The sequence below is a fragment of the Muscardinus avellanarius genome (assembly GCF_963383645.1).
Source record: "Muscardinus avellanarius genome assembly, chromosome: 8".
Classification (NCBI taxonomy): domain Eukaryota; kingdom Metazoa; phylum Chordata; class Mammalia; order Rodentia; family Gliridae; genus Muscardinus; species Muscardinus avellanarius.
This window is the reverse complement of record NC_137794.1, coordinates 94570174-94583389: the sequence shown is the minus strand read 5'-3', so window position 1 is coordinate 94583389 and position 13216 is coordinate 94570174.

Here is a 13216-nt window from a genome sequence, read left to right as displayed (position 1 = left end):
TATATGATAATTTTTCTTAAATCTCTGAACAATAATTTGCCAATTATCATGAATTACTGGAATGTGCAGAATGGCAGAATTAATAATTCTATTTGATATATTAGTATAACTATATCCTCTTATTTTAAAGGAATAATTAATTTAATTCAAACAAAATTAGAATTAGTTCTAAAATGTTTTGTTTTTCTTTTTGTCTCAGAATCTATTGAAAAATATTATTGATTTTTTAATATTGTGTTTTTCATTGATTAGTGCTTACTGCCTTCAATTATTATATACATTTAAAGTATGTGTGATTACTTTTATATTATTTAATTTAATAAATAAAAATTCTTAGTACATTGTGTATTATGTTTTTCTTGTCATGATGTAAATCTATATTTTGGAATTATTAGCAAAGAAAAGCAAAACATAATGTACAAAGTTTGTAGTTGTTTACAAATGTTCTATTTCAGAAACTTGAGATCTTTAAGGATTAGAAAAAATTAAATAATGATGAAGTTGCTCTTTCCAGACATAAATATTTTGACTATAATTCCCTCAGGTTTGATTTCAACTGCATATTGTAGGAAAATAGAAAATCTTGCCCTCTCAATATAATATTTTTATGTGAGATATTTTGTTTCAGTGTTTAATATGTAAGAAATATCTTCAACCTTCACAAATTATTTGGATGACTTATTGTGATGTTTGTTGAATATACAAATTACTTGCATGATTTTATTTTGCTGTAACTGTCTTCTGTAATGATTATTGTTAGAGAAGATATTTAATGATGCATCTTTTCCAGGACTGTTTTAAGATTTAATGTATATTAATATCAGTTCTCAATCTCTTCTAATGGTGTGTTAAGATTACAAAAGTGATGAAAAGTGAAAGCATTTTAAGTTAAATTTTTCATAAGATAGTGCCTGGAAAAGTAAAAGATGAATTTGAAATTCTGTAGCAAAAATTGCCCCATTTCATTGGTCTTAAAAAGGATATCTTTTATTTCTTTTTTCACACCTATATTATGGTAGGGTGGCAGTCATGTCCTTTAGAGACTTAGAAAATAATAGTATTTTGGCAGAAAATCAAATTTTTAGATTGAAAATAAAACATTCATGCCATTATCTGATTCTTACTCTTTGATATTTAGACAAAATATTTGCATGATTATGTGAACTTTCATTTTACCTCAATATTTTAGTATTTTTATCAGTTAAATTCTCTTACTTAGGTTAATTGTGAATAAATTATTTAAGTAGTTCAAACTTATTTTGCTTTTCTTAGATTGAATGAGTTATCTTAAAGTATTTGAAATCAACATTTTCCCTTAATATTCCTGTCTACTTATTAATCATTAAAGACAAATAATAAGTACATGATAGGAATTCTGTTCTTAGCATTTAGGATAATAATAATAATAATCATTACAAATAATAATCAGTGAAAGTTTTTTGAATATTCTTATAAGAAGATAAGAAAAGGCGAAACAATAGGTATAGAAGATGCATTGCTTCCTTATAAAACTCCCTTATTTGTCTTATTTCTGGAATAAGACAGATAGAATTATAATTAATAAGAGTTTGTTATCCTTAATATTTTTCTCAGGGAAATATAGTCCAAAGAGTTATAGATGGTAACTCTGATATATTTCAGGAATATTCTCTTGTTTTATTGTGAACAAACAGCCATCTTTAATTCATTCTTTAACAAAAGTTATAGAAAATTTTAGAAACTGATCTTTATCATTACAATGAATAAATTATTTCATAAGATGCCCCGCAACTTATGAAACATATCAAGGAACATTGCTTATTATTTTCATTTGTGGTAAAGCTTTTGAAGAGAAACTCAAGACTTTAGTAGAACCAGCCAACTAAACTAGAGATGGGATAATATGGGTTTGGTTTGTAAGTGGCTGTCCAAGTTGATTTATAAGTGAAAGAAGTCTGATGAAAGGGAGTTCAGTCATTGCTAAGACAGCAAAAGTAGGAATAAACTCTTTTGCTCGATTTTGTGTGTTTAGGGACAAATATAAAATCAAGTGGAGTTCTGAAATCATGCTGAAATATGCTTTCATGTTCTGGGAAAAACAAGTTTAATTCTTTGGGAGTGAATAAAAAAGATTTGCATGAATGGTGGAGAAAATAAAAGAGGGGGAAAGATGGTGGTGATGGGAGAGGTGAAGTTGTTGAGTTATAGTAACAATCATTTTCAAGTTTTAGCTTTGAGGCTGGTTTCACAAGAAGGAAAGATCATGGTTGCTGGGCAGAGCTTTGAAGAGGGAAGCAATTTTGGTCCAGCCTTGCAAATTCCCTGGCTTTGTGGATATCTACGCTGGATACTTCACAGTCATCATGAAGATTTGTTTGTAGTACCTTCTTGTCTCAAGTGTGATCCCTTTTCTTCTACGCATTGCTAATTGTTGAACCTTCCAGTCTTCACTGAAGGGAAATTTGTGCCATCCTTAATTCATCTTTCTCTGTTTCTTATTATCGATTCTATCAGCAAGTTTGTTGACTCTACTTGCCAGATATATCTCATTCTCCATTCAACTATGATGACATACTCTAAGTGACCATTCTCTTTTGCTTAGATCAATGCAATAAACTCTTAAAACAATCCCCATTTTGATTCTAGTCCCAAACAAAATCCATGCTCAACACTGCAAGTGAAAATCATGATGAATCTAAGTTAGATTTTGCTACATCCTTACTTTTCAATATATTTGGAAGATAATAAAGTTATTTGCTTATTTTACAAAATAATCTAGCCCCTGACTGCCTTCTCAAACACATTTTCTTTCTCACTCAAGGCAACTCAGCCTCATTAGCTACCTTCTGTGTACTTTTAACACATGAACAGGTTCCCAAATGAAAGCTTTTATGATTTGTGTCTAGAACTTGCTTAAATAGTGACACGGCTGCTTCCTTCTTGCTAGAGAGGATGTCTGTGTCATTCCATTATTCTTTAATATCATTTAGGGCTGAGTTATGTTCTTATAGTGCCTATCTTGTTTCTTCATTGTCTTACTTGCATGGTCTTCTTTCTTCATCTTGAATATAAATCCTATAAAAGCAGGGACTTGTTTGTGTTGACATATACTGTATCCTAGGGCTTCAGACAGTTCATAAAACATAGTTTAGTGTAGTTGGTGTTGACTAAGTAATTGCAGACCGAATAAATAAATAATTTAATGGTACTGAATTTGGAGATAAAGAGAGTACCTAGAAATAAAGGAGGGACTCACTCTGCAATGTCTCAAGGGATTATCTTATACTCCTCTTTTTCACATGACATAAATGAAAACACTTCTGAAAAGGAATTAGACTGTAATTGATGCAACTCTGAAGTATTTACCATTATCTTATACCTTGTGTTTGTCTTCTGCACTGTGATACAGAGTAAACATATATTCTTCCAGATCAGGCACACATATAATTTAAGAGACTGATATAGATATTGGTAAAAAAAAAATAAGGGGCAAAATAGTTAATCTTGGGATAAAGGTGACATAGAACACATCAGGATTTACAAGAACCATTCTTTGCAGGCCTAATGGAGGTTTTCATTCTTTTGTTATGCCCAAATCTTGTATGGTAAATGTAATTTAAACTAAATTTTATGAGCCATTTTGAGTCTGTTGGTTTCTTTACAGATTCATTGCATTAGTTCAATACCGACCATAGTTCAATAGAATTACAGTCTGTCAAAGATTTGTCTGGGTGTAGGATGACACCTAAACTACTAGTAATAGAATTGTGGCATCTCATTTTTAAAGCCCATACTTATGTTCCTTACTTATGTTCCTTAAAGAATTTGGGCTTGGTATCTGGTCTCCTTATTGATCTATTACCTTCTCTATCATCACCTTGTTTGTTCATGGTGCTGATGATCAAACTCAGGAACTCATGCATACTAAGCTTGTGCTTCACCACAAAGCTACACCACTAGTCCCGTGGTTTGCTTTCCCCTAAAATGAGAATACCGAGAGGGCCAGAACCTTTTTGGTCATGTGAATAGCTCCACCCCTATCGCCTGTTATGGAAACTGGGGTTTAGAAGGTATTCAACAAATGTTTGTTTGAGCTTGTGAATCAAAAGGATTAAAATGAAATTAATTTGGTAGCTGATTTGAGTAAATTCAAACTAAAAAAAAATCACAATATTTTCAGAAATGTGTTAGAAACCATAAAAACATACAAACAATTGAAGATTTCTTGATGCTGGGTAATCAGAAGAGGCATGAAAAGCTGTCAGCACTTTAGCAGGAACTTGGGATGTGGTGATATATGTGCAAAAAATACACAAAAGGTAGGCAAATTTCAGGATTGGTAATGGTTCTATCTAGGCTAAAGCTTGGATTTCTCAAACAGAATGGCAGAAGCAAGAGTTAGGAAGGCTAGTTAGTATCAGATTGCACAGTTTGAAAGGCATGCAAGGACGGGATTTTGTGTTGCAAGTTGTTGACTTTAAGCAAAGGTATGACTTAATCAGAGCTTTCCTTCAGGTGACAAACAAGAAAATATCATGCAGGGTGTCTTTTAGAGGGGAGAGGCGGTTAGAAAATCAAGTTGAAGATTATTGACTGTATCAGTGCAGACAAAAAGCTGTGAGGATTTGAATGAGGGTGTTAGAGTGGAAATTGAAAGATGGTCATTGCAAAAGATAATTCAGACATAAATCGGGCTCAGAGAGTACTCGATAGCATAGACAGAATTGTACTAGCTATTTAGTCTTTAATGCTTGCCTGTATATACAACTTCTGGCTGCTACAAGTAGCCAGTTTATTGAGAGAATCTATGGGGTGGAAAATTACTTGATCCGGAATGAGAGCAAGGGCACTCTGACTGATTCCAAAATTTCACAGGGAGAAATTTGAAGTCAACAGAATTCTGAGAAATATGCTAGCATTATCCATTTCAGAGAAATATCTACAGTCATGCAAAGTAACTGACTAGATGCGCTTAGCAATGGATCAAAGTTGGGGGTTCATAATAGAACAGTATGTCACACAGATGACACAGCCAAGAATATTTCAATTCTTCCTATAGAGGCATGATGCTGGGATTACAGCCCTTTAATGTCCTTCTGAGATATAAGGCAAATAGTGGTAATATTCAAATAGAATCAATAATTATATTTACTGCTATTATTGTATATTATAATGTTCTGTAATTTTCTTAATCAATCATTGACGAGCAGATTCCATCTCACATTTGAGGACATCCTAATGTGTGTGTTTTAATACATAAATTAAAGGTTTCACATAACCTTTCATTTATTCAAGTAATTATGTGCCTCACTTTGTAATGAATAGATATTGCAACAATAAATTACTCTGATAGAATAAATATGTACCTTTTACACTTAAAACTTAATTTACTTTTATGTCTGTAATGATAAAAAGAAAGTATTGAAATATATTCATTTTCCAATAATATTATCTTCAGTCTCTTTTGATTTGGCAGGAATCTTAACTTTTTGTACTGATTATTATTTGCCACTCACATCCAATATTTAATTTAAATGACTTTATCATCTATGCATACATTTTAATCAGCTCTTCTTTCATGTTGGAGTACAGTTCAATTCTATTAAATTATTCACTTTGCCATTAAATTCACCTTTCAATGGGATTGCTGCTAAATATGGTATTTTGGAGGAAATCCATACTACTGAACATTTGATGGTGACATGAATTATCTCCTGAAGATGGTGTTGTGATTCAGTGCCATAAGTTATTTGGACAGCCCTTACGGTAACTCTGTTTTACTCTGCAATACCTCATAACTCACTGTCAGCTGCGAGGGTGGGAGGAAGTCTCCAGATCCTCTATGCTCCCTTCTATTAGTTTGTTTTATTTGCTTTCCTAGGAGAGAAAAAATACTCTGTCATACTAATCATGGGTGAAATTTCTTCTTGAAGCACATGCTTTATACTTTGAATTGTTTTGATTACAAGCGATTAAATAACCTCTTGAAAGAACAGAACGATTTTAGCACCCAGTGTATTTGTCTTCTAACTTTCTAGAACAAACAATTGTTTGATGATATCCTCCCTTCTTCCTGTTCCCTTGGGAACAAATAGCTTATTTGCAACTTGATGAGGTCACCCAAGAACTGTCTGAGCATGAGCCATGTCATTACACTGTATTAGTCAGAAAAGCAGGGCAGGTGGAAATATGAGGGGGAAGTATGTGGTTGGAATGGAAAATTGTTACAATTATCTGTCGTTTCAAACAAATGCCAGAAGATGGCAGTCCTATTTGATCAGGACGTTATGAATTTTGCAAGACCCATGAGTCCTCTTTGGTTACAACATGATCATAGCTCATGAAGAAACCCAGAAATTAGTTTTTGTTGCTATGGAAACCAAATGGAGTGACTGAATTTTTTTGTCTCTCTTTAAAGAAACAGTCTCTAACATAGGTAAACATAACAAAGAATGCTAGGAAAAATGATAAGAAAAATAGATTTTTTTCTTCTTGTGATATTCTAAAATCCTTTGGGCTTTATGAGTATCTTCAGATAGATTTATTATTATTTTTTTAAAAATATATTTAAGTTGACCTTCTAAATCTATTGCTTTAAAGTAAGTTGTTAATTTGCATTGTTGTAAGTTCAAATAATGTATAAATAGGGAGCTAAAATAATTTAAGTACAATAAATAGACTAGAATATTTTTCATGTGTTTTAGTGGCGTCAAATAGATTTTAGTTTAGAAATAATATAAAACATTACTAGATTTAGAAAAAAATCCTGTTTTTTCTTTATCAAAATCATATGAATTCAGATAATTTTGCAAATGCTTTGGTTGAATTAGCTGCTATGTGATTTACAAAGCAGATAGATCATTTTGACCACCCTAGTCAATAGGTTCAAAAAGCACATTAACCTTAGGGCACTAAAGCTTTCCTTTTGTATTTAGGAGTTGATGAAGCTTATATATTTCACTACATTTTAATTTTATGTGAAATCTATTAACCAGTGAATGTAAAGGATACATATAAAACTGCATTTTAAGAAAGTGCCTTTCTTTTCTGTCTAGAAGTAAAGATCATTTGTCTGTGAACAGTGATGATTCATGAGGCGATGCTCTGTAGGACTGGTGCAAATGAGAGCTGTGTGATGATTACACCCTGCTGTGTTTCCAGACTCTAAAACCCCCCTTTCGCTTTATCTGGGATGTATAACCCTCTCATAAGTGTCTTAGGCCTAAGGGTCCATTATGATTCAAAGCCTTGTTTATCTCTGTATTTATATAGCTCAACATTTTTGCCCTTTCTGGCGGTGTTTTTCTGACCTTGGACACCAGTCTGCATAAATAGGATTTTACTTTCCTGGAAACTTTCCCCTATCAAGTGGCTCTATTAAACTACTTGGACTCTTGCCTCAATTGGAACCCTTGTTTTAGGCAATCTAACATATTCATTTTGTGATACTAAGCCACTGCTTTTTTCTAGCTATTGCTTTCTGGAGAAACAAGAACCCCAGCCTTGAACCACAGCTGAGTTGCTAGGAATCTGCTATAAGATGACACAACTCTGCTCTACCCGTCTGTACTCTGCCTGGTTTTCCAGGACTGACCCCGTCCACATTTCTTGAAAGGCATACTCTTACTGTACTAGTTGCCTAGGACTTGCCTAGACTGTTACCTGCTGTCAGAAATGGACTGTTGCCTGTGAATTGCTTCTCTAACTGAATTCTTTAGTGATACCTGAAATATAACCTGTTCCTAAGTTCTATCCATAATTCTTGTGCAGCACACAGAGCTCCAGAAATTTTTACAATCTGTATGGTGGAAATACTACTGCTTCCATCCACATTCTTGCTGCTTTAATCCAAAACAACTGACCATATAATTTAAAGAAAGACATTTATTTGCTCATAGTTTTGAGAGATTTGGGGTTCTGTCCATGCCAGGCCGGGTCTGAGGAACTCAGGCCATAGTAGTGAAAGTAGAGGAGGAAGAGTGCTAAGTTCTACTCTCATATTGTTGCAGCAGGAAGCAGAGAGAAAGGGAGGGGTGATGGTGTTGAAAGACATGATATAATACCAAGGCTACATCCCACAGAGACCCTTCCATAGCAACCAAGTCCTGATTTTAACATTGCTACCTTGTTTTTATGAGGAATATGGGGACATTCTAAATCCAAACCATTATAGTTACATCATGGGGTTACTGCACATCTCTTCCCTCTTCTGTGACATTACATCAGTACATCAGTAGTTCAAAATTGGACAGGTAAAGTAGTGAACACTACTAATAGCCCCCTTCTCACCTGGACTTACCAAAACACTGTTACCTATCAACTTCCACATGTCCCACACTCTTCTCCCCTGAGCATGGACCCTTCCCCAGGCCTACTGCAGAAAATATCACAACTATCCACACAGATGCTCTGGTCAGGCCCTGAGAACAATGAAAGATTGTCCAAAGCTCTCTATTCTGCCTTTCCCTTTTCTGCTGCCCTGCCTGTACTATAGCAACTACTTACCGAGATCCTCAACTTCATCTCCCACTCTATAACAAATATTAGCTTTTTTTTAAATAAAGAAAAGTGTCTCCCTTGTTGAAATTTTTTCAGCATTCACCTTAAGGAAGAGGTTCTTCAAATATAATCACTGAAATCAGCATCAGAAATTCTAGGGAGTCTGCTAGACATGAAAACTCTTAGTCCCTTCTTGAGGACTAATGTATACCAAAAGCTCTGAAGATGGGTCCAGCAATCTGTTTTCATAAACCCTTTAGTTGTTTCCAAAGCATACTTAAATTTGAGAACCATTGGTTTAATATGAAGTTCAAAGACCTTGAATGGTTATGGAATGTCCAAACTCATTCTTTTGTTTACCTCTATCTTAATGTTTATTTATATCCCTCCAACTTGAACTTTTTGCTTTTGTAATATAGAAATACTTTTAGTTTCTGTAATTGGGCTTCTTTTCTTTTGCTAAGCTCTATTGTCAGTGACTCTCTGTGCACATCAAGGGCCTGGTCTCTATCTCCCTTTTTATCTTCCCCTACTTAAACATTTTTTCCTTTAATCTTTAATGTTCTCTTTTTTATTTAATCAGAGTAATGTTTAATCCTTTTTGCAATTTATAATCTTAAACAAAATGCCATGTTCAAATATTACAAGATGGGCTATGACCTATTTTCAGTTTTAACTATAGACTTATATATCACATTGATACAGAATAATCCAAGCAATTAAAATAATTATTTATAAAGAAAAATACAAATTGTGTATGTATGTTTGTATCACTTTGAGTTTCACTATGATGTATAATTACAGTGCACCAATAAAAATAAAAAGGAAAAATTATTCTTGCTGGTGTGGTGGCACACACTTGTAATCCCAGTACTTGGAAGGCTGAGGCAGAAGGATTGCAGGTTCGAAGTCAGCTTCGACAACTTAATGAGACCCTGTTTCCAAATAAGAAATAAAATCAGGCTAGGGATTTAGCTCAGAGGCAGAATGCCTCTGGGTTCAATCATCAGTGCCACACAAAAAAATCATTCTTAACTTTTAAATTATAACTTACTAAAATGACTTAAAACTATACGAATATTAAATATCTTTAGCAATAATAGCTAAGTTAATAGATACAGAAACAATTCCCTCTTACAAATTAATTATGTTATGAAAAAGAATCTAATTTAGGTAAAAATGCAAGCATTTAAAGCATAGCCACAGAATTATATAACTTGTATTAGGGTATTACAATTTAAAAAGAATATTTTTAAAGAAAGCTTTATACCTTTGAAAATAGGATAAAAATGTGCCTAAGACTTTGATATGAAGAAATAGGGGTATTATGAGGATATAAAACCAATGTCTCATCATACTGAAAACTTTAATAGGTATAAGCCTTCAAAATTAAAAATTTTTATAATCATTGCATATTCTAGTCAAGGCCATATCTCTATTTTTGAAGTATTTGTTTAATCAAGTTAAAAATGTATAAATATAATAACTGATGCTTATTGCTTAAAGATGATTCAATAACATTTTCAAAATTTTATACCTTAAAGCACAAATTTTGAATCCCAGCAAACATCTATATAACAGCTGCAAGTTTAGTGGGAAAAGAAAACAATAAGAATCACAGCTACTTCAAAGGTGAAAATGTCACCAAATGCCACTGAATGCTCTCAACATGAGCCTGTCTTTATTCTGTGTCTTTCTTTGACATCTTAAAATGAGATCTTTAATACTTCCAACCATCTGATAGAATTTAAGAGAAGACTATAGTAGCCATCAATGTAAAAAAAAAAAGAAAGTTCTTGACTTGGAGTATATGCAAACTGAAAAAAGTAAGTTAAAAATAATTTCCTTTGTCATTTATAATTCCCAGCCATTTATAAAAAAGTTATTTTGATTAATGTTATTATTATTGAATTAGGTCGACCTTTCCTCTTCCTTAGCTGTGAAAGTATATAGTTTTAGCTGTTATGTACCTCTTGTATGCAGGCAGCCACCTGGACCATTTCTATGAACTTCTGCATCATGGATTTGGCATGATTCCTGTATTCTTAAAACAAACTGGAGTTAAGGGGATGCAAAGAAGAACAGCTGCACATAATCAGGCTTCTCATTATTTTAGAAGCATTTCTAAGACACAGGGGATACTAGTCTCTTTGTTCTCTGTGCCTTTAGGCACAGAAAAATAAACTCTTTTTCATTAGCTTATTGTGTGACTTAAATAAATTAATACAGGTAATATAACAGCATTTGGCACATCATGTTTGCTATTATTTTTATTCAAATCAGTAACATTTATTAAATTACTTTTGGTAACACTAAATGGATTGAATATCAGATATGTGCCAGAGCTTTGTGGACTCCTGATGTGTAACAAATAGGACATTTACTGAATCTTCATATGCCTTGGGGAAGCAGTGCTGTCTGCCTTGGCAGCAATGTGAGCACTCAGGTGTGAGTGGGAGTAGACATTAAGTGAAGGGTTTTGGACTATCTTCTACCTTTAGATATGGGTTCAACTGCAATCCTGCATACTTATTGTCTGTATAGTGTTGGTCAAGCAGACACACTTGAAACACAGGGTCAGTTTAAGCCTATGAATTTGGAGTTATTATCATTGCTTCACAATGAGAAAATTGGGGCTTTGAGTCTGGTGCAATTTGTTCAAGATTGCACATGTAGAAAACAGAAGAGCCTGAATTTAATCCAGGGTTATTCCTGTTGTCCTGTGGCATTGTCACCAAATGGTGTTGATGCCTAACTACTTTCTATGTCAGATCTAAAGTTCCTCTGGGGTTCTAGTATAGTGGTCTCACAATATTATGGCATCCACTGGGCATTAAACTAGTTTGTGGGATGAGGTCAGAAGTGACGGAGGCCTATAGTAACTGAGGGTCAATGATTATTGTATACATTAGGTAACCCTAGTGTAGAAATCTGAAATCCAAACTGCTTCAAAGTCTGAAACTTTTGAGTGCTGAAGTGATGCCACAGTGGAAGAATTTACACCTGACCTCATGTGATGAGTCACAGTTAAAACACAGGTACATTTAAAATGTAGAGTAATTTTCAGGCTATATGTATAAGCTTATATAAAACACAAATGAATTTTATATTTAGACTGGCCCTATCCCCAAGGTATCTCATGATGTGTATTCAAATATTAAAAAAAATCCCACTCCTGATATTTATCAGCATTCTTGTAGCTATAATCTAACAAAATGATCATGTAACTAAAACTGAAGAAGATTTAGTTTCTTATGGTTTCAGGTTCAGCCCATTTGAAGCCAGGGAATGCAGATCTCAGGGCATGACAGTGGGAAATGGGCACAGGGAGAGCACATGAATGTGATTACATCAAGGAGGCCAGAAGCAAGGAAGAAAGGGGGGGGGGAGAGAGAGAGAGAGAGAGAGAGAGAGAGAGAGAGAGAGAGAGAGAGAGAGAGAGAGAGAGAGAAAGAGAGAAAGAGAGAGAGAGAAAGAAGAAGAAGAAGAAGAAGAAGAAGAAGAAGAAGAAGAAGAAGGAGGAGGAGGAGGAGGAGGAGGAGGAGGAGGAGGAGGAGGAGGAGGAGGAGGAGGAGGAGGAGGAGAAGGAGAAGGAGGAGAAGGAGGAGGAGGAGAAGAAGAAGAAGAAGAAGAAGAAGAAGAAGAAGAGGAGGAGGAGGAGGAGGAGGAGGAGGAGGAGGAGGAGGAGGAGGAGGAGGAGGAGGAGGAGGAGGAGGAAGAGAGAACACACAGGGGGAGGAGGAACCACTTATATAATTTCCAAAGCAGTACCTCCAGGGACCCACCTCTAGTCACATCCAACTGCCTTTGGTCACCACCTACATAAATATATTACAGTGGATTTATCCACTTCTGGGATTATAACCCTCATGACTCAATAACATCAGATAAAAACATTATAATTGAGTTCTTTTGGGGACATTTTATATCTAACTATAGCAGTCCCAAAAAATAAAACATCAAAAACATTTCCAGTCCCAAGCATTTTGGATAAGAGATGCTTCATCTTTATATATAAATGTCTAGGCTGCAGAAAGCATTGAAAAGAAGGTTCCCACCTATATGAATAATTTTCCAGATGTGAACATTGAAGAGGCAGAAAGAAAGAGGTAGATAGGGATTGAGGGCCATGGTGAAAACACTTAATTTTCTGAGAGTCAACAGATGCTAAATAACTTCAAAAACTCCTGAAAGGACCAGACCTCCTGAACATCGAATGCTAACAAGATCAAAAGTCTCCTGAGAATGATCAGATATTTACAAAGCTCCAGCTATTCCTTCTTATGAGCAATCCCGGGAGACCCCAAGAAACAGCATCCCAAATGAGAAAAGGAGACACAAAAAGGACACTTTCTAAGTCCCAGGAAACTGGCCCTGGGACCCCAACTAGAAAAGGAAACTCAAAGAAGCATATAAATCCCTAGACAAACCATCCTAAATGGGAACTCTTCCCTTTTGAGACCTTTACTCTGTCTCTGTTTTTCTCTGTCTGTTGTGTTGGTTTTGAAAGAAAGCATTATGTACTTGATGGGACTCTCCCTAGGCAACTCCCAGACAGTGACAGAAAACAACCACTGGACATCAAGGAGGACAAAGCCCCTCGGGCTGACCTGCACCTCTTTTCTCTGGACTGTGTGAACTTTGGGAGAAAGTAGTTTGCAATTTATAGCATGTGGCTACTTCCAAGTAATGTCCATAAGGCAGCTGCTAGATTCCAGGGTCCCCACTGACTGAAAGG